This window comes from Convolutriloba macropyga, unplaced genomic scaffold (assembly GCF_964194025.1).
Source record: "Convolutriloba macropyga unplaced genomic scaffold, txConMacr16.3 SCAFFOLD_498, whole genome shotgun sequence".
NCBI classification, from domain to species: domain Eukaryota; kingdom Metazoa; phylum Xenacoelomorpha; order Acoela; family Convolutidae; genus Convolutriloba; species Convolutriloba macropyga.
Genome location: NW_027450427.1, coordinates 411 through 17500, shown reverse-complemented (window position 1 = coordinate 17500; position 17090 = coordinate 411).

The following is a 17090-nucleotide window of genomic DNA, read 5'->3' as shown; positions in this document are numbered from 1 at the left end:
AGCCAATCAGAGTGCGAGAAAAGCGCTCCCAAATGGCCTAACAGTGGCAGCCAATCAGAGTGCGAGAAAAGCGCTCCCAAATGGCCTAACAGTGGCAGCCAATCAGAGTGCGAGAAAAGCGCTCCCAAATGGCCTAACAGTGGCAGCCAGCTAGAGCTAGCTTAAGTTAGCTTGGGTTAGCTTGAGTTAGCTTTAATTAGCTTTAATTAGCTTAAGCTAGCTTAAGTTAGCTTGGGTTAGCTTGAGTTAGCTTGAGCTAGCTTGAGTTAGCTTGAATTAGCTTGAGTTAGCTTGAATTAGCTTGAGTTAGCTTGAGTTAGCTTGAATTAGCTTGAGTTAGCTTGAGTTAGCTCGGGTTAGCTTGAGTTTGACTTCATTAACCCAAGTTAGCTTGGGTTAACTTCATTAAGTTAGCTTGAACTAGCTTGAGTTAGCTTGAGTTAGCTTGAGTTAGCTTGAGTTAGCTTGAGTTAGCTTGTCTTAGCTTTAGCTAGCTTGAGTTAGCTTGAACTAGCTTTAGCTACCTTGAGTTAGCTTGAGTTAGCTCGGGTTAGCTTGAGTTAGCTTGAGTTAGCTTGAGTTAGCTTTAGCTAGCTTGAGTTAGCTTGAGTTAGCTTGAGTTAGCTTGAGTTAGCTTGAATTAGCTTGAGTTAGCTTGAGTTAGCTTTAGCTAGCTTGGGTTAGCTTGAGCTAGCTTGAGTTAGCTCGGGTTAGCTTGAGTTAGCTTGAGTTAGCTTTAGCTAGCTTGAGTTAGCTTGAGTTAGCTTGAGTTAGCTTGAGTTAGCTTTAGCTAGCTTGAGTTAGCTTGAACTAGCTTGAGTTAGCTTGAGCTAGCTTGAGTTAGCTTGAGTTAGCTTGAGTTAGCTTTAGCTAGCTTGAGTTAGCTTGAACTAGCTTTAGTTAGCTTGAGTTAGCTTGAGTTAGCTTGAGTTAGCTTGAGTTAGCTTGTCTTAGCTTTAGCTAGCTTGAGTTAGCTTGAACTAGCTTTAGCTACCTTGAGTTAGCTTGAGTTAGCTCGGGTTAGCTTGAGTTAGCTTGAGTTAGCTTGAGTTAGCTTTAGCTAGCTTGAGTTAGCTTGAGTTAGCTTGAGTTAGCTTGAACTAGCTTGAGTTAGCTTGAGTTAGCTTGAGTTAGCTTGAGTTAGCTTGAGTTAGCTTGAGTTAGCTTGTCTTAGCTTTAGCTAGCTTGAGTTAGCTTGAACTAGCTTTAGCTACCTTGAGTTAGCTTGAGTTAGCTCGGGTTAGCTTGAGTTAGCTTGAGTTAGCTTGAGTTAGCTTTAGCTAGCTTGAGTTAGCTTGAGTTAGCTTGAGTTAGCTTGAGTTAGCTTGAATTAGCTTGAGTTAGCTTGAGTTAGCTTTAGCTAGCTTGGGTTAGCTTGAGCTAGCTTGAGTTAGCTCGGGTTAGCTTGAGTTAGCTTGAGTTAGCTTTAGCTAGCTTGAGTTAGCTTGAGTTAGCTTGAGTTAGCTTGAGTTAGCTTTAGCTAGCTTGAGTTAGCTTGAACTAGCTTGAGTTAGCTTGAGCTAGCTTGAGTTAGCTTGAGTTAGCTTGAGTTAGCTTTAGCTAGCTTGAGTTAGCTTGAACTAGCTTGAGTTAGCTTGAGTTAGCTTGAGTTAGCTTGTCTTAGCTTTAGCTAGCTTGAGCTAGCTTGAACTAGCTTTAGCTACCTTGAGTTAGCTTGAGTTAGCTCGGGTTAGCTTGAGTTAGCTTGAGTTAGCTTGAGTTAGCTTTAGCTAGCTTGAGTTAGCTTGAGTTAGCTTGAGTTAGCTTGAACTAGCTTGAGTTAGCTTGAGTTAGCTTGAGTTAGCTTGAGTTAGCTTGAGTTAGCTTGTCTTAGCTTTAGCTAGCTTGAGTTAGCTTGAACTAGCTTTAGCTACCTTGAGTTAGCTTGAGTTAGCTCGGGTTAGCTTGAGTTAGCTTGAGTTAGCTTGAGTTAGCTTTAGCTAGCTTGAGTTAGCTTGAGTTAGCTTGAGTTAGCTTGAGTTAGCTTGAATTAGCTTGAGTTAGCTTGAGTTAGCTTTAGCTAGCTTGGGTTAGCTTGAGCTAGCTTGAGTTAGCTCGGGTTAGCTTGAGTTAGCTTGAGTTAGCTTTAGCTAGCTTGAGTTAGCTTGAGTTAGCTTGAGTTAGCTTGAGTTAGCTTTAGCTAGCTTGAGTTAGCTTGAACTAGCTTGAGTTAGCTTGAGCTAGCTTGAGTTAGCTTGAGTTAGCTTGAGTTAGCTTTAGCTAGCTTGAGTTAGCTTGAACTAGCTTGAGTTAGCTTGAGCTAGCTTGAGTTAGCTTGAGTTAGCTTGAGTTAGCTTTAGCTAGCTTGAGTTAGCTTGAACTAGCTTGAGTTAGCTTGAGTTAGCTTGAGTTAGCTTGAGTTAGCTTGTCTTAGCTTTAGCTAGCTTGAGCTAGCTTGAACTAGCTTTAGCTACCTTGAGTTAGCTTGAGTTAGCTCGGGTTAGCTTGAGTTAGCTTGAGTTAGCTTGAGTTAGCTTGAGCTAGCTTGAGTTAGCTTGAGTTAGCTTGAGTTAGCTTTAGCTAGCTTGAGTTAGCTTGAACTAGCTTGAGTTAGCTTGAGCTAGCTTGAGTTAGCTTGAGTTAGCTTGAGTTAGCTTTAGCTAGCTTGAGTTAGCTTGAACTAGCTTGAGTTAGCTTGAGTTAGCTTGAGTTAGCTTGAGTTAGCTTGTCTTAGCTTTAGCTAGCTTGAGCTAGCTTGAACTAGCTTTAGCTACCTTGAGTTAGCTTGAGTTAGCTCGGGTTAGCTTGAGTTAGCTTGAGTTAGCTTGAGTTAGCTTTAGCTAGCTTGAGTTAGCTTGAGTTAGCTTGAGTTAGCTTGAACTAGCTTGAGTTAGCTTGAGTTAGCTTGAGTTAGCTTGAGTTAGCTTGAGTTAGCTTGAGTTAGCTTGTCTTAGCTTTAGCTAGCTTGAGTTAGCTTGAACTAGCTTTAGCTACCTTGAGTTAGCTTGAGTTAGCTCGGGTTAGCTTGAGTTAGCTTGAGTTAGCTTGAGTTAGCTTTAGCTAGCTTGAGTTAGCTTGAGTTAGCTTGAGTTAGCTTGAGTTAGCTTGAATTAGCTTGAGTTAGCTTGAGTTAGCTTTAGCTAGCTTGAGTTAGCTTGAGTTAGCTTGAGTTAGCTTGAGTTAGCTTTAGCTAGCTTGAGTTAGCTTGAACTAGCTTGAGTTAGCTTGAGCTAGCTTGAGTTAGCTTGAGTTAGCTTGAGTTAGCTTTAGCTAGCTTGAGTTAGCTTGAACTAGCTTTAGTTAGCTTGAGTTAGCTTGAGTTAGCTTGAGTTAGCTTGAGTTAGCTTGTCTTAGCTTTAGCTAGCTTGAGTTAGCTTGAACTAGCTTTAGCTACCTTGAGTTAGCTTGAGTTAGCTCGGGTTAGCTTGAGTTAGCTTGAGTTAGCTTGAGTTAGCTTTAGCTAGCTTGAGTTAGCTTGAGTTAGCTTGAGTTAGCTTGAGTTAGCTTGAGTTAGCTTGAGTTAGCTTGTCTTAGCTTTAGCTAGCTTGAGTTAGCTTGAACTAGCTTTAGCTACCTTGAGTTAGCTTGAGTTAGCTCGGGTTAGCTTGAGTTAGCTTGAGTTAGCTTGAGTTAGCTTTAGCTAGCTTGAGTTAGCTTGAGTTAGCTTGAGTTAGCTTGAGTTAGCTTGAATTAGCTTGAGTTAGCTTGAGTTAGCTTTAGCTAGCTTGGGTTAGCTTGAGCTAGCTTGAGTTAGCTCGGGTTAGCTTGAGTTAGCTTGAGTTAGCTTTAGCTAGCTTGAGTTAGCTTGAGTTAGCTTGAGTTAGCTTGAGTTAGCTTTAGCTAGCTTGAGTTAGCTTGAACTAGCTTGAGTTAGCTTGAGCTAGCTTGAGTTAGCTTGAGTTAGCTTGAGTTAGCTTTAGCTAGCTTGAGTTAGCTTGAACTAGCTTGAGTTAGCTTGAGTTAGCTTGAGTTAGCTTGAGTTAGCTTGAGTTAGCTTGTCTTAGCTTTAGCTAGCTTGAGTTAGCTTGAACTAGCTTTAGCTACCTTGAGTTAGCTTGAGTTAGCTCGGGTTAGCTTGAGTTAGCTTGAGTTAGCTTGAGTTAGCTTTAGCTAGCTTGAGTTAGCTTGAGTTAGCTTGAGTTAGCTTGAACTAGCTTGAGTTAGCTTGAGTTAGCTTGAGTTAGCTTGAGTTAGCTTGAGTTAGCTTGTCTTAGCTTTAGCTAGCTTGAGTTAGCTTGAACTAGCTTTAGCTACCTTCAGTTAGCTTGAGTTAGCTCGGGTTAGCTTGAGTTAGCTTGAGTTAGCTTGAGTTAGCTTTAGCTAGCTTGAGTTAGCTTGAGTTAGCTTGAGTTAGCTTGAGTTAGCTTGAATTAGCTTGAGTTAGCTTGAGTTAGCTTTAGCTAGCTTGGGTTAGCTTGAGCTAGCTTGAGTTAGCTCGGGTTAGCTTGAGTTAGCTTGAGTTAGCTTTAGCTAGCTTGAGTTAGCTTGAGTTAGCTTGAGTTAGCTTGAGTTAGCTTTAGCTAGCTTGAGTTAGCTTGAGCTAGCTGAGTTAGCTTGAGTTAGCTAGCTTGAGCTTGAGCTAGCTAGCTAGCTTGAGCTTGAGCTAGCTAGCTCGCTTGAGCTTGAGCTTGAGCTAGCTAGCTTGAGCTTGAGCTAGCTAGCTAGCTTGAGCTTGAGCTTGAGCTAGCTGGCTTGAGCTTGAGCTAGCTAGCTTGAGCTTGAGCTAGCTAGCTAGCTAGCTTGAGCTTGAGCTTGAGCTAGCTAGCTAGCTTGAGCTAGCTATCTAGCTTGAGCTTGAGCTAGCTAGCTAGCTTGAGCTTGAGCTTGAGCTTGAGCTAGCTGGCTTGAGCTTGAGCTAGCTAGCTTGAGCTTGAGCTAGCTAGCTAGCTTGAGCTTGAGCTTGAGCTAGCTGGCTTGAGCTTGAGCTAGCTAGCTTGAGCTTGAGCTAGCTAGCTAGCTTGAGCTTGAGCTTGAGCTAGCTAGCTAGCTAGCTTGAGCTTGAGCTTGAGCTTGAGCTAGCTAGCTTGAGCTTGAGCTAGCTAGCTAGCTTGAGCTTGAGCTTGAGCTAGCTAGCTTGAGCTTGAGCTTGAGCTAGCTAGCTTGAGCTTGAGCTTGAGCTAGCTAGCTTGAGCTTGAGCTTGAGCTAGCTAGCTTGAGCTTGAGCTTGAGCTAGCTAGCTAGCTAGCTTGAGCTTGAGCTAGCTAGCTTGAGCTTGAGCTAGCTAGCTAGCTTGAGATTGAGCTTGAGCTAGCTGGCTTGAGCTTGAGCTAGCTAGCTTGAGCTTGAGCTAGCTAGCTTGAGCTTGAGCTAGCTAGCTAGCTTGAACTTGAGCTAGCTAGCTAGCTTGAGCTTGAGCTTGAGCTAGCTAGCTAGCTTGAGCTTGAGCTTGAGCTAGCTGGCTTGAGCTTGAGCTAGCTAGCTTGAGCTTGAGCTAGCTAGCTTGAGCTTGAGCTAGCTAGCTAGCTTGAACTTGAGCTAGCTAGCTAGCTTGAGCTTGAGCTAGCTAGCTAGCTTGAGCTTGAGCTAGCTAGCTAGCTTGAGCTTGAGCTTGAGCTAGCTAGCTTGAGCTTGAGCTTGAGCTAGCTAGCTAGCTTGAGCTTGAGCTAGCTAGCTTGAGCTTGAGCTAGCTAGCTTGAGCTTGAGCTAGCTAGCTAGCTTGAGCTTGAGCTAGCTAGCTAGCTTGAACTTGAGCTAGCTAGCTAGCTTGAGCTTGAGCTAGCTAGCTAGCTTGAGCTAGCTAGCTAGCTTGAGCTTGAGCTTGAGCTAGCTAGCTTGAGCTTGAGCTAGCTAGCTAGCTTGAGCTTGAGCTAGCTAGCTAGCTTGAGCTTGAGCTAGCTAGCTAGCTTGAGCTTGAGCTTGAGCTAGCTAGCTTGAGCTTGAGCTTGAGCTAGCTAGCTAGCTTGAGCTTGAGCTAGCTAGCTTGAGCTTGAGCTAGCTAGCTTGAGCTTGAGCTAGCTAGCAAGCTTGTGCTTGAGCTAGCTAGCTAGCTTGAGCTTGAGCTTGAGCTAGCTAGCTTGAGCTTGAGCTAGCTAGCTTGAGCTTGAGCTAGCTAGCTTGAGCTTGAGCTAGCTAGCAAGCTTGTGCTTGAGCTAGCTAGCTAGCTTGAGCTTGAGCTTGAGCTAGCTGGCTTGAGCTTGAGCTAGCTAGCTTGAGCTTGAGCTAGCTAGCTTGAGCTTGACCTAGCTAGCTAGCTTGAACTTGAGCTAGCTAGCTAGCTTGAGCTTGAGCTAGCTAGCTAGCTTGAGCTTGAGCTAGCTAGCTAGCTTGAGCTTGAGCTTGAGCTAGCTAGCTTGAGCTTGAGCTTGAGCTAGCTAGCTAGCTTGAGCTTGAGCTAGCTAGCTTGAGCTTGAGCTAGCTAGCTTGAGCTTGAGCTAGCTAGCTAGCTTGAGCTTGAGCTAGCTAGCTAGCTTGAACTTGAGCTAGCTAGCTAGCTTGAGTTTGAGCTAGCTAGCTTGAGCTTGAGCTAGCTAGCTTGAGCTTGAGCTAGCTAGCTAGCTTGAACTTGAGCTAGCTAGCTAGCTTGAGCTTGAGCTAGCTAGCTAGCTTGAGCTTGAGCTAGCTAGCTAGCTTGAGCTTGAGCTTGAGCTAGCTAGCTTGAGCTTGAGCTTGAGCTAGCTAGCTAGCTTGAGCTTGAGCTAGCTAGCTTGAGCTTGAGCTAGCTAGCTTGAGCTTGAGCTAGCTAGCTAGCTTGAGCTTGAGCTAGCTAGCTAGCTTGAACTTGAGCTAGCTAGCTAGCTTGAGCTTGAGCTAGCTAGCTTGAGCTTGAGCTAGCTAGCTAGCTTGAGCTTGAGCTTGAGCTAGCTAGCTAGCTAGCTTGAGCTTGAGCTTGAGCTTGAGCTAGCTAGCTTGAGCTTGAGCTAGCTAGCTAGCTTGAGCTTGGGCTTGAGCTAGCTAGCTTGAGCTTGAGCTTGAGCTAGCTAGCTTGAGCTTGAGCTTGAGCTAGCTAGCTTGAGCTTGAGCTTGAGCTAGCTAGCTTGAGCTTGAGCTTGAGCTAGCTAGCTAGCTAGCTTGAGCTTGAGCTAGCTAGCTTGAGCTTGAGCTAGCTAGCTAGCTTGAGCTTGAGCTTGAGCTAGCTGGCTTGAGCTTGAGCTAGCTAGCTTGAGCTTGAGCTAGCTAGCTTGAGCTTGAGCTAGCTAGCTAGCTTGAACTTGAGCTAGCTAGCTAGCTTGAGCTTGAGCTTGAGCTTGAGCTAGCTAGCTAGCTTGAGCTTGAGCTTGAGCTAGCTGGCTTGAGCTTGAGCTAGCTAGCTTGAGCTTGAGCTAGCTAGCTTGAGCTTGAGCTAGCTAGCTAGCTTGAACTTGAGCTAGCTAGCTAGCTTGAGCTTGAGCTAGCTAGCTAGCTTGAGCTTGAGCTAGCTAGCTAGCTTGAGCTTGAGCTTGAGCTAGCTAGCTTGAGCTTGAGCTTGAGCTAGCTAGCTAGCTTGAGCTTGAGCTAGCTAGCTTGAGCTTGAGCTAGATAGCTTGAGCTTGAGCTAGCTAGCTAGCTTGAGCTTGAGCTAGCTAGCTAGCTTGAACTTGAGCTAGCTAGCTAGCTTGAGCTTGAGCTAGCTAGCTAGCTTGAGCTAGCTAGCTAGCTTGAGCTTGAGCTTGAGCTGGCTAGCTTGAGCTTGAGCTAGCTAGCTAGCTTGAGCTTGAGCTAGCTAGCTAGCTTGAGCTTGAGCTAGCTAGCTAGCTTGAGCTTGAGCTTGAGCTAGCTAGCTTGAGCTTGAGCTTGAGCTAGCTAGCTAGCTTGAGCTTGAGCTAGCTAGCTTGAGCTTGAGCTAGCTAGCTTGAGCTTGAGCTAGCTAGCAAGCTTGTGCTTGAGCTAGCTAGCTAGCTTGAGCTTGAGCTTGAGCTAGCTAGCTTGAGCTTGAGCTAGCTAGCTTGAGCTTGAGCTAGCTAGCTTGAGCTTGAGCTAGCTAGCAAGCTTGTGCTTGAGCTAGCTAGCTAGCTTGAGCTTGAGCTTGAGCTAGCTGGCTTGAGCTTGAGCTAGCTAGCTTGAGCTTGAGCTAGCTAGCTTGAGCTTGAGCTAGCTAGCTAGCTTGAACTTGAGCTAGCTAGCTAGCTTGAGCTTGAGCTAGCTAGCTAGCTTGAGCTTGAGCTAGCTAGCTAGCTTGAGCTTGAGCTTGAGCTAGCTAGCTTGAGCTTGAGCTTGAGCTAGCTAGCTAGCTTGAGCTTGAGCTAGCTAGCTTGAGCTTGAGCTAGCTAGCTTGAGCTTCAGCTAGCTAGCTAGCTTGAGCTTGAGCTAGCTAGCTAGCTTGAACTTGAGCTAGCTAGCTAGCTTGAGTTTGAGCTAGCTAGCTTGAGCTTGAGCTAGCTAGCTTGAGCTTGAGCTAGCTAGCTAGCTTGAACTTGAGCTAGCTAGCTAGCTTGAGCTTGAGCTAGCTAGCTAGCTTGAGCTTGAGCTAGCTAGCTAGCTTGAGCTTGAGCTTGAGCTAGCTAGCTTGAGCTTGAGCTTGAGCTAGCTAGCTAGCTTGAGCTTGAGCTAGCTAGCTTGAGCTTGAGCTAGCTAGCTTGAGCTTGAGCTAGCTAGCTAGCTTGAGCTTGAGCTAGCTAGCTAGCTTGAACTTGAGCTAGCTAGCTAGCTTGAGCTTGAGCTAGCTAGCTAGCTTGAGCTAGCTAGCTAGCTTGAGCTTGAGCTTGAGCTTGAGCTAGCTAGCTTGAGCTTGAGCTAGCTAGCTAGCTTGAGCTTGAGCTAGCTAGCTAGCTTGAGCTTGAGCTAGCTAGCTAGCTTGAGCTTGAGCTTGAGCTAGCTAGCTTGAGCTTGAGCTAGCTAGCTAGCTTGAGCTTGAGCTAGCTAGCTAGCTTGAGCTTGAGCTTGAGCTAGCTAGCTTGAGCTTGAGCTTGAGCTAGCTAGCTAGCTTGAGCTTGAGCTAGCTAGCTTGAGCTTGAGCTAGCTAGCTTGAGCTTGAGCTAGCTAGCTAGCTTGTGCTTGAGCTAGCTAGCTAGCTTGAGCTTGAGCTTGAGCTAGCTGGCTTGAGCTTGAGCTAGCTAGCTTGAGCTTGAGCTAGCTAGCTTGAGCTTGAGCTAGCTAGCTAGCTTGAACTTGAGCTAGCTAGCTAGCTTGAGCTTGAGCTAGCTAGCTAGCTTGAGCTTGAGCTAGCTAGCTAGCTTGAGATTGAGCTTGAGCTAGCTAGCTTGAGCTTGAGCTTGAGCTAGCTAGCTAGCTTGAGCTTGAGCTAGCTAGCTTGAGCTTGAGCTAGCTAGCTTGAGCTTGAGCTAGCTAGCTAGCTTGAGCTTGAGCTAGCTAGCTAGCTTGAACTTGAGCTAGCTAGCTAGCTTGAGCTTGAGCTAGCTAGCTAGCTTGAGCTAGCTAGCTAGCTTGAGCTTGAGCTTGAGCTAGCTAGCTTGAGCTTGAGCTAGCTAGCTAGCTTGAGCTTGAGCTAGCTAGCTAGCTTGAGCTTGAGCTAGCTAGCTAGCTTGAGCTTGAGCTTGAGCTAGCTAGCTTGAGCTTGAGCTTGAGCTAGCTAGCTAGCTTGAGCTTGAGCTAGCTAGCTTGAGCTTGAGCTAGCTAGCTTGAGCTTGAGCTAGCTAGCAAGCTTGTGCTTGAGCTAGCTAGCTAGCTTGAGCTTGAGCTTGAGCTAGCTAGCTTGAGCTTGAGCTAGCTAGCTTGAGCTTGAGCTAGCTAGCTTGAGCTTGAGCTAGCTAGCAAGCTTGTGCTTGAGCTAGCTAGCTAGCTTGAGCTTGAGCTTGAGCTAGCTGGCTTGAGCTTGAGCTAGCTAGCTTGAGCTTGAGCTAGCTAGCTTGAGCTTGAGCTAGCTAGCTAGCTTGAACTTGAGCTAGCTAGCTAGCTTGAGCTTGAGCTAGCTAGCTAGCTTGAGCTTGAGCTAGCTAGCTAGCTTGAGCTTGAGCTTGAGCTAGCTAGCTTGAGCTTGAGCTTGAGCTAGCTAGCTAGCTGGAGCTTGAGCTAGCTAGCTTGAGCTTGAGCTAGCTAGCTAGCTTGAGCTTGAGCTAGCTAGCTAGCTTGAACTTGAGCTAGCTAGCTAGCTTGAGTTTGAGCTAGCTAGCTTGAGCTTGAGCTAGCTAGCTTGAGCTTGAGCTAGCTAGCTAGCTTGAACTTGAGCTAGCTAGCTAGCTTGAGCTTGAGCTAGCTAGCTAGCTTGAGCTTGAGCTAGCTAGCTAGCTTGAGCTTGAGCTTGAGCTAGCTAGCTTGAGCTTGAGCTTGAGCTAGCTAGCTAGCTTGAGCTTGAGCTAGCTAGCTTGAGCTTGAGCTAGCTAGCTTGAGCTTGAGCTAGCTAGCTAGCTTGAGCTTGAGCTAGCTAGCTAGCTTGAACTTGAGCTAGCTAGCTAGCTTGAGCTTGAGCTAGCTAGCTAGCTTGAGCTAGCTAGCTAGCTTGAGCTTGAGCTTGAGCTTGAGCTAGCTAGCTTGAGCTTGAGCTAGCTAGCTAGCTTGAGCTTGAGCTAGCTAGCCAGCTTGAGCTTGAGCTAGCTAGCTAGCTTGAGCTTGAGCTTGAGCTAGCTAGCTTGAGCTTGAGCTTGAGCTAGCTAGCTAGCTTGAGCTTGAGCTAGCTAGCTAGCTTGAGCTTGAGCTTGAGCTAGCTAGCTTGAGCTTGAGCTTGAGCTAGCTAGCTAGCTTGAGCTTGAGCTAGCTAGCTTGAGCTTGAGCTAGCTAGCTTGAGATTGAGCTAGCTAGCTAGCTAGCTTGTGCTTGAGCTAGCTAGCTAGCTTGAGCTTGAGCTTGAGCTAGCTGGCTTGAGCTTGAGCTAGCTAGCTTGAGCTTGAGCTAGCTAGCTTGAGCTTGAGCTAGCTAGCTAGCTTGAACTTGAGCTAGCTAGCTAGCTTGAGCTTGAGCTTGAGCTAGCTAGCTAGCTTGAGCTTGAGCTAGCTAGCTAGCTTGAGCTTGAGCTTGAGCTAGCTAGCTTGAGCTTGAGCTTGAGCTAGCTAGCTAGCTTGAGCTTGAGCTAGCTAGCTTGAGCTTGAGCTAGCTAGCTTGAGCTTGAGCTAGCTAGCTAGCTTGAGCTTGAGCTAGCTAGCTAGCTTGAACTTGAGCTAGCTAGCTAGCTTGAGCTTGAGCTAGCTAGCTAGCTTGAGCTAGCTAGCTAGCTTGAGCTTGAGCTTGAGCTTGAGCTAGCTAGCTTGAGCTTGAGCTAGCTAGCTAGCTTGAGCTTGAGCTAGCTAGCTAGCTTGAGCTTGAGCTAGCTAGCTAGCTTGAGCTTGAGCTTGAGCTAGCTAGCTTGAGCTTGAGCTTGAGCTAGCTAGCTAGCTTGAGCTTGAGCTAGCTAGCTTGAGCTTGAGCTAGCTAGCTTGAGCTTGAGCTAGCTAGCTAGCTTGAGCTTGAGCTAGCTAGCTAGCTTGAGCTTGAGCTAGCTGGCTTGAGCTTGAGCTAGATAGCTTGAGCTTGAGCTAGCTAGCTAGCTTGAGCTAGCTAGCTAGAGCTCGACCTATGAAAAGCTGCGCAAACACTTATTCTATAATAATTGCGAAAATTAAAAATTTCACAAGTGAAAAGCTGCATAAACAGTAATTCTATGTGTGGGGCATTATTAGGGGGAGGTGTCTTGTCAAAATATGGCTGGACTAAAGACCTCAACCCAGATAGGGTGGAAGGCCCTATGATCGGTCTGTTACTAATCGGTGACCGATAAAGACCTGACCAAGGCCTGTAGTAAGCTTGGTTAGGCATTACAGGAGATAACACTAAGACCGAGGGGTCTTAGAGAGCCCTCTAGCGGGGCGAATAGAGCTAGATCGAGCCTTGGGAAAGCTAGATCGAGCAGGACTGAAGCTAAAGGATAGACCGAGAGGTCTGTCTGGTCCTCCTAGAGAGGCCAAGAGAAAGTACGAGAAGCCAACTAAAGCTTGATCGGGCCTTCAGCAAGCACGACCGAGCTGTACCGGAGCTAACACTAAGACCGAGGGGTCTTAGAGAGCCCTCTAGCGGGGCGAATAGAGCTAGATCGAGCCTTGGGAAAGCTAGATCGAGCAGGACTGAAGCTAAACGATAGACCGAGAGGTCTGTCTGGTCCTCCTAGAGAGGCCAAGAGAAAAAACGAGAAGCTAACTAAAGCTTGATCGGGCCTTCAGCAAGCACGACCGAGCTGTACCGGAGCTAACACTAAGACCGAGGGGTCTTAGAGAGCCCTCTAGCGGGGCGAATAGAGCTTGATCAAGCCTTGGGCAAGCTAGATCGAGCAGGACTGAAGCTAAGCAAGAGACCGAGAGGTCTGTCTGGTCCTCCTAGAGAGGCCAAGAGAAAGTACGAGAAGCCAACTAAAGCTTGATCGGGCCTTCAGCAAGCACGACCGAGCTGTACCGGAGCTAACACTAAGACCGAGGGGTCTTAGAGAGCCCTCTAGCGGGGCGAATAGAGCTAGATCGAGCCTTGGGAAAGCTAGATCGAGCAGGACTGAAGCTAAACGATAGACCGAGAGGTCTGTCTGGTCCTCCTAGAGAGGCCAAGAGAAAGTACGAGAAGCTAACTAAAGCTTGATCGCGCCTTCAGCAAGCACGATTGAGCAAGACCGGAGCTAACACTAAGACCGAAGTGTCTTAGAGAGCCCTCTGGTGGGGCGAATAGAGCTAGATCGAGCCTTGGGAAAGCTAGATCGAGTAAGATTGAAGCTGAAAGAGTGTCAGAGGAGCAAATGAACCTCCAAAAAGTGAAAATCAAATTTTAGAAAAAACACAAGTTAAATACTGCATGGACAGTATTTCTATGTGTGGGGCATTATTAGGGGGAGGTGTCTTGTCAAAATATGGCTGGACTAAAGACCTCAACCCGGATAGGGTGGAAGGCCCCATGATCGGTCTGTTACTAATCGGTGACCGATAAAGACCTGACCAAGGCCTGTAGTAAGCTTGGTTAGGCATTACAGGAGTTAACACTAAGACCGAGGGGTCTTAGAGAGCCCTCTAGCGGGGCGAATAGAGCTAGATCGAGCCTTGGGAAAGCTAGATCGAGCAGGACTGAAGCTAAGCAAGAGACCGAAAGGTCTGTCTGGTCCTCCTAGAGAGGCCAAGAGAAAGTACGAGAAGCTAACTAAAGCTTGATCAGGCCTTCAGCAAGCACGACCGAGCTGTACCGGAGCTAACACTAAGACCGAGGGGTCTTAGAGAGCCCTCTAGCAGGGCGAATAGATCTAGATCGAGCCTTGGGAAAGCTAGATCGAGCAGGACTGAAGCTAAACGATAGACCGAGAGGTCTGTCTGGTCCTCCTAGAGAGGCCAAGAGAAAGTACGAGAAGCTAACTAAAGCTTGATCGGGCCTTCAGCAAGCACGACCGAGCTGTACCGGAGCTAACACTAAGACCGAGGGGTCTTAGAGAGCCCTCTAGCAGGGCGAATAGAGCTAGATCGAGCCTTGGGAAAGCTAGATCAAGCAGGACTGAAGCTAAACGATAGACCGAGAGGTCTGTCTGGTCCTCCTAGAGAGGCCAAGAGAAAGTACGAGAATCTAACTAAAGCTTGATCGGGCCTTCAGCAAGCACGACCGAGCTGTACCGGAGCTAACACTAAGACCGAGGGGTCTTAGAGAGCCCTCTAGCAGGGCGAATAGAGCTAGATCGAGCCTTGGGAAAGCTAGATCGAGCAGGACTGAAGCTAAACGATAGACCGAGAGGTCTGTCTGGTCCTCCTAGAGAGGCCAAGAGGAAGTACGAGAAGCTAACTAAAGCTTGATCGCGCCTTCAGCAAGCACGATTGAGCAAGACCGGAGCTAACACTAAGACCGAAGTGTCTTAGAGAGCCCTCTAGTGGGGCGAATAGAGCTAGATCGAGCCTTGGGAAAGCTAGATCGAGTAAGATTGAAGCTGAAAGAGTGTCAGAGGAGCAAATGAACCTCCAAAAAGTGAAAATCAAATTTTAGAAAAAAACACAAGTTAAATACTGCATGGACAGTAATTCTATGTGTGGGGCATTATTAGGGAGAGGTGTCTTGTCAAAATATGGCTGGACTAAAGACCTCAACCCGGATAGGGTGGAAGGCCCTATGATTGGTCTGTTACTAATCGGTGACCGATAAAGACCTGACCAAGGCCTGTAGTAAGCTTGGTTAGGCATTACAGAAGATAACACTAAGACCGAGGGGTCTTAGAGAGCCCTCTAGCGGGGCGAATAGAGCTTGATCAAGCCTTGGGCAAGCTAGATCGAGCAGGACTGAAGCTAAACGATAGACCGAGAGGTCTGTCTGGTCCTCCTAGAGAGGCCAAGAGAAAGTACGAGAATCTAACTAAAGCTGGGTCGGGCCTTCAGCAAGCACGACCGAGCAGTACCGGAGCTAACACTAAGACCGAGGGGTCTTAGAGAGCCCTCTAGTGGGGCGAATAGAGCTAGATCGAGCCTTGGGAAAGCTAGATCGAGCAGGACTGAAGCTAAACGATAAACCGAAAGGTCTGACGGGTCCTCATAAGAGGCATGGAGAAAGATCTGATACTAAAGTACCTCTCGGAAGTAATAAAATATGCCTGATGAAGCCGGGTATGATGTTTGTTGTTTGATGGCATTCATCGATTAGGTCTGATGGATTCCCCATTACTCCGAGTGGTACTAGTAGAGGCTCCTACAGGGGTGAGCAAAGCGAGATCAAGCCTTAGGCAAGCTAGATCGAGCAGAACTGAAGCTGAAAAGCAAAATAAATGACAGGTCTGTCCAAATCAATAAACTTGAAATCCAGTGTGGTCACCACGGGTCACGAGGTGAATTCCTAGCGATTGTCTGCTGAACGTATAGGAAGGCCCGAAACGAACGATAATTTCATTGCACAGTGGAGATACTATACGTTCAGGAGTAGCATACATCGGGTTTGATCTATGATCATGTCTGGTCTCCGAGGATCCACCGGGTTACCAACTGGCACCGCTGTACTGGGTGTAAAACTGGGCCACCTGAAGTCCCGGGTGTAAAACTAGGTGCCTCTGTGCCAAAGTAGCGGCTTGCGTAGTGCATTATGCCTCCGGCTTGCGAAATGGTTATAAGCAATAACAACAGGACGCCGCGGGGTGTTCACTTAAAGGAGTAACGTTCTCTCAAGGGAGGGGATCTAAAAATCTTGATAAAACATTTATTCTATGCAAAATTTGTGCGCAAATTTTGCAAAGTAAAAAGCTGCACTGTAGCAAATTCTATGTGTGTAGCATTATTAGGGAAGTGTTGTTTGATGGCACCTCTCTACTTGATGCACCAAAGAACTACCTTGATGGCTCATGACCGCTGGTAATCTGTCGTCGCTAGTAGTTCGGAACTGAGAACAAATATGTTCGCAAATTACAACAATTATACAGCATATTGCTGAATAAAGCAGAACCGAATAATACTCAGTGACTTTACACCAAGACTGACTAATGTCTGGATTGTATCGTCCTACTCGAGTAAGGCGAAGAAAAGCTAGAAAGATACGCTTTTCACAAAGCAGGCTTAATGCATGCAAACCAAGGAGGAAGGAGTGATGCCCCTCCTTATAATAAGCAGAACCAAATAAAGAACAGACAGCATCATCTGTACAGTGACCAAGAAGAGGTGAAACTTCTGTATGTGAAAAGGCAATTTGAGCGAGATTTATTAGCAGACTAGTATTATGTTGTTTCTAGTAGGCGAAAGCCGAAACATCAACATGTGAAAATCTGATATTAAATCCTCAATCATTTTCCCTAGTATTATACAGCTATGAGTAACCTTAATTGGACACGGCAATTATTGCTGACCGGTGAAACTTTCGCATGGGAAAGACACACACACTTCTTGACAAAGCAATAAGTATTATGCTGTTTCTAGTACGCGAAAGCAGAAACATCAGCATGTGAAAGTTGTGAAGTTGAAGAATTTTTGTGTTGAGTACGATGTTGTTACTAGTAACCATGTCGACAGCTGAGAACTGTTCTCTAACCAATAGAAGGTGAAACTTCTGTATGTGAAAAGGCAATTTGAGCGAGATTTCTTAGCAGACTAGTATTATGTTGTTTCTAGTAGGCGAAAGCCGAAACATCAACATGTGAAAATCTGATATTAAATCCTCAATCATTTTCCCTAGTATTATACAGCTACTAGTAGCCGTAATTGGTCAGGGAAACATTGTTGACCGGTGAAACTTCACATGGGAAAGACACACAAATTACTTGACAAAACAATAAGTATTATGCTGTTTCTAGTATGCGAAAGCAGAAACATCAGCATGTGAAAGTTGTGAAGTTGAAAAGTTTTTGTGTTGAGTACGGTGTTGTTACTAGTAACCATGTCGACAGCTGGAAAGCTGTTCTCTAACCAATAAAAGGTAAAACTTCTGTATCTGAAGAGGCGGCGTGATTGAGATTTTTAACAGACTAGTATTATGTTGTTTCTAGTAGGCGAGAGCCGAAACATCGACATGTGAACATCTGGTTTTTAAATCATGAGTCAATTCTCCCTAGTATGATACAGTTGTTAGCCGGTATTGGTAACAGTAGAACAGAGATTTGGAGGGCAAAACCTGCTCATGGGAAATGCTCACAGAGCGCTATCTACCAGTACACATAGTATTATGCTGTTTCTAGTACGCGCGAGCCGAAACATCAGCATGTGAAATGTGTAATCGTGGGTAACTCTAAGTGTGTAGAGTACTGTGTAGTAACTAGTAGCCATGCCAAAGCATGCATTGAAACTCTTCGTGATTTAAAAAGCTCAAAGCAAGATTGACGAGGCCGCAAGGCTATGTCTTTCTAAATTCGAACAAATCGAAAGATTGTTCAAAGTACAATTAAACTGATTGATCCTGTCAGTTGCCATATGCTTGTCTGAAAGACTAAGCCATGCATGTGCAAGCGAAGCTTGAAAAAGTGGAACCGCGAATGGCTCATTAAATCAGTTACTATCTATTAGTTGATTTGCAAGCTAAATGAATAACTGCGGTAACCCTGCAGCTAATGCATGCTGATTGTCCGACACTGTCGGAGACTTTTACAAGACTACACCGGGTGATTTGCTAAGTACAGACACATCCCGTGATGAGTCCTAGTAACTGAAAGATCCCAGATAGCTTCGGCTTGGGGACGGAACTTCCGAATTTCTGACCTATCAACCTATGATGGTAGTGTAACGGACTACCATGGTTGTGACGGGTAACGGGGAATCAGGGTTCGATTCCGGAGAGGGAGCCTTAGAAACGGCTACCACATCCAAGGAAGGCAGCAGGCACGCAAATTACCCACTCTCCGCACGAGGAGGTAGTGACTAGAAATAATGATATGAACCTTTATGGTTTGT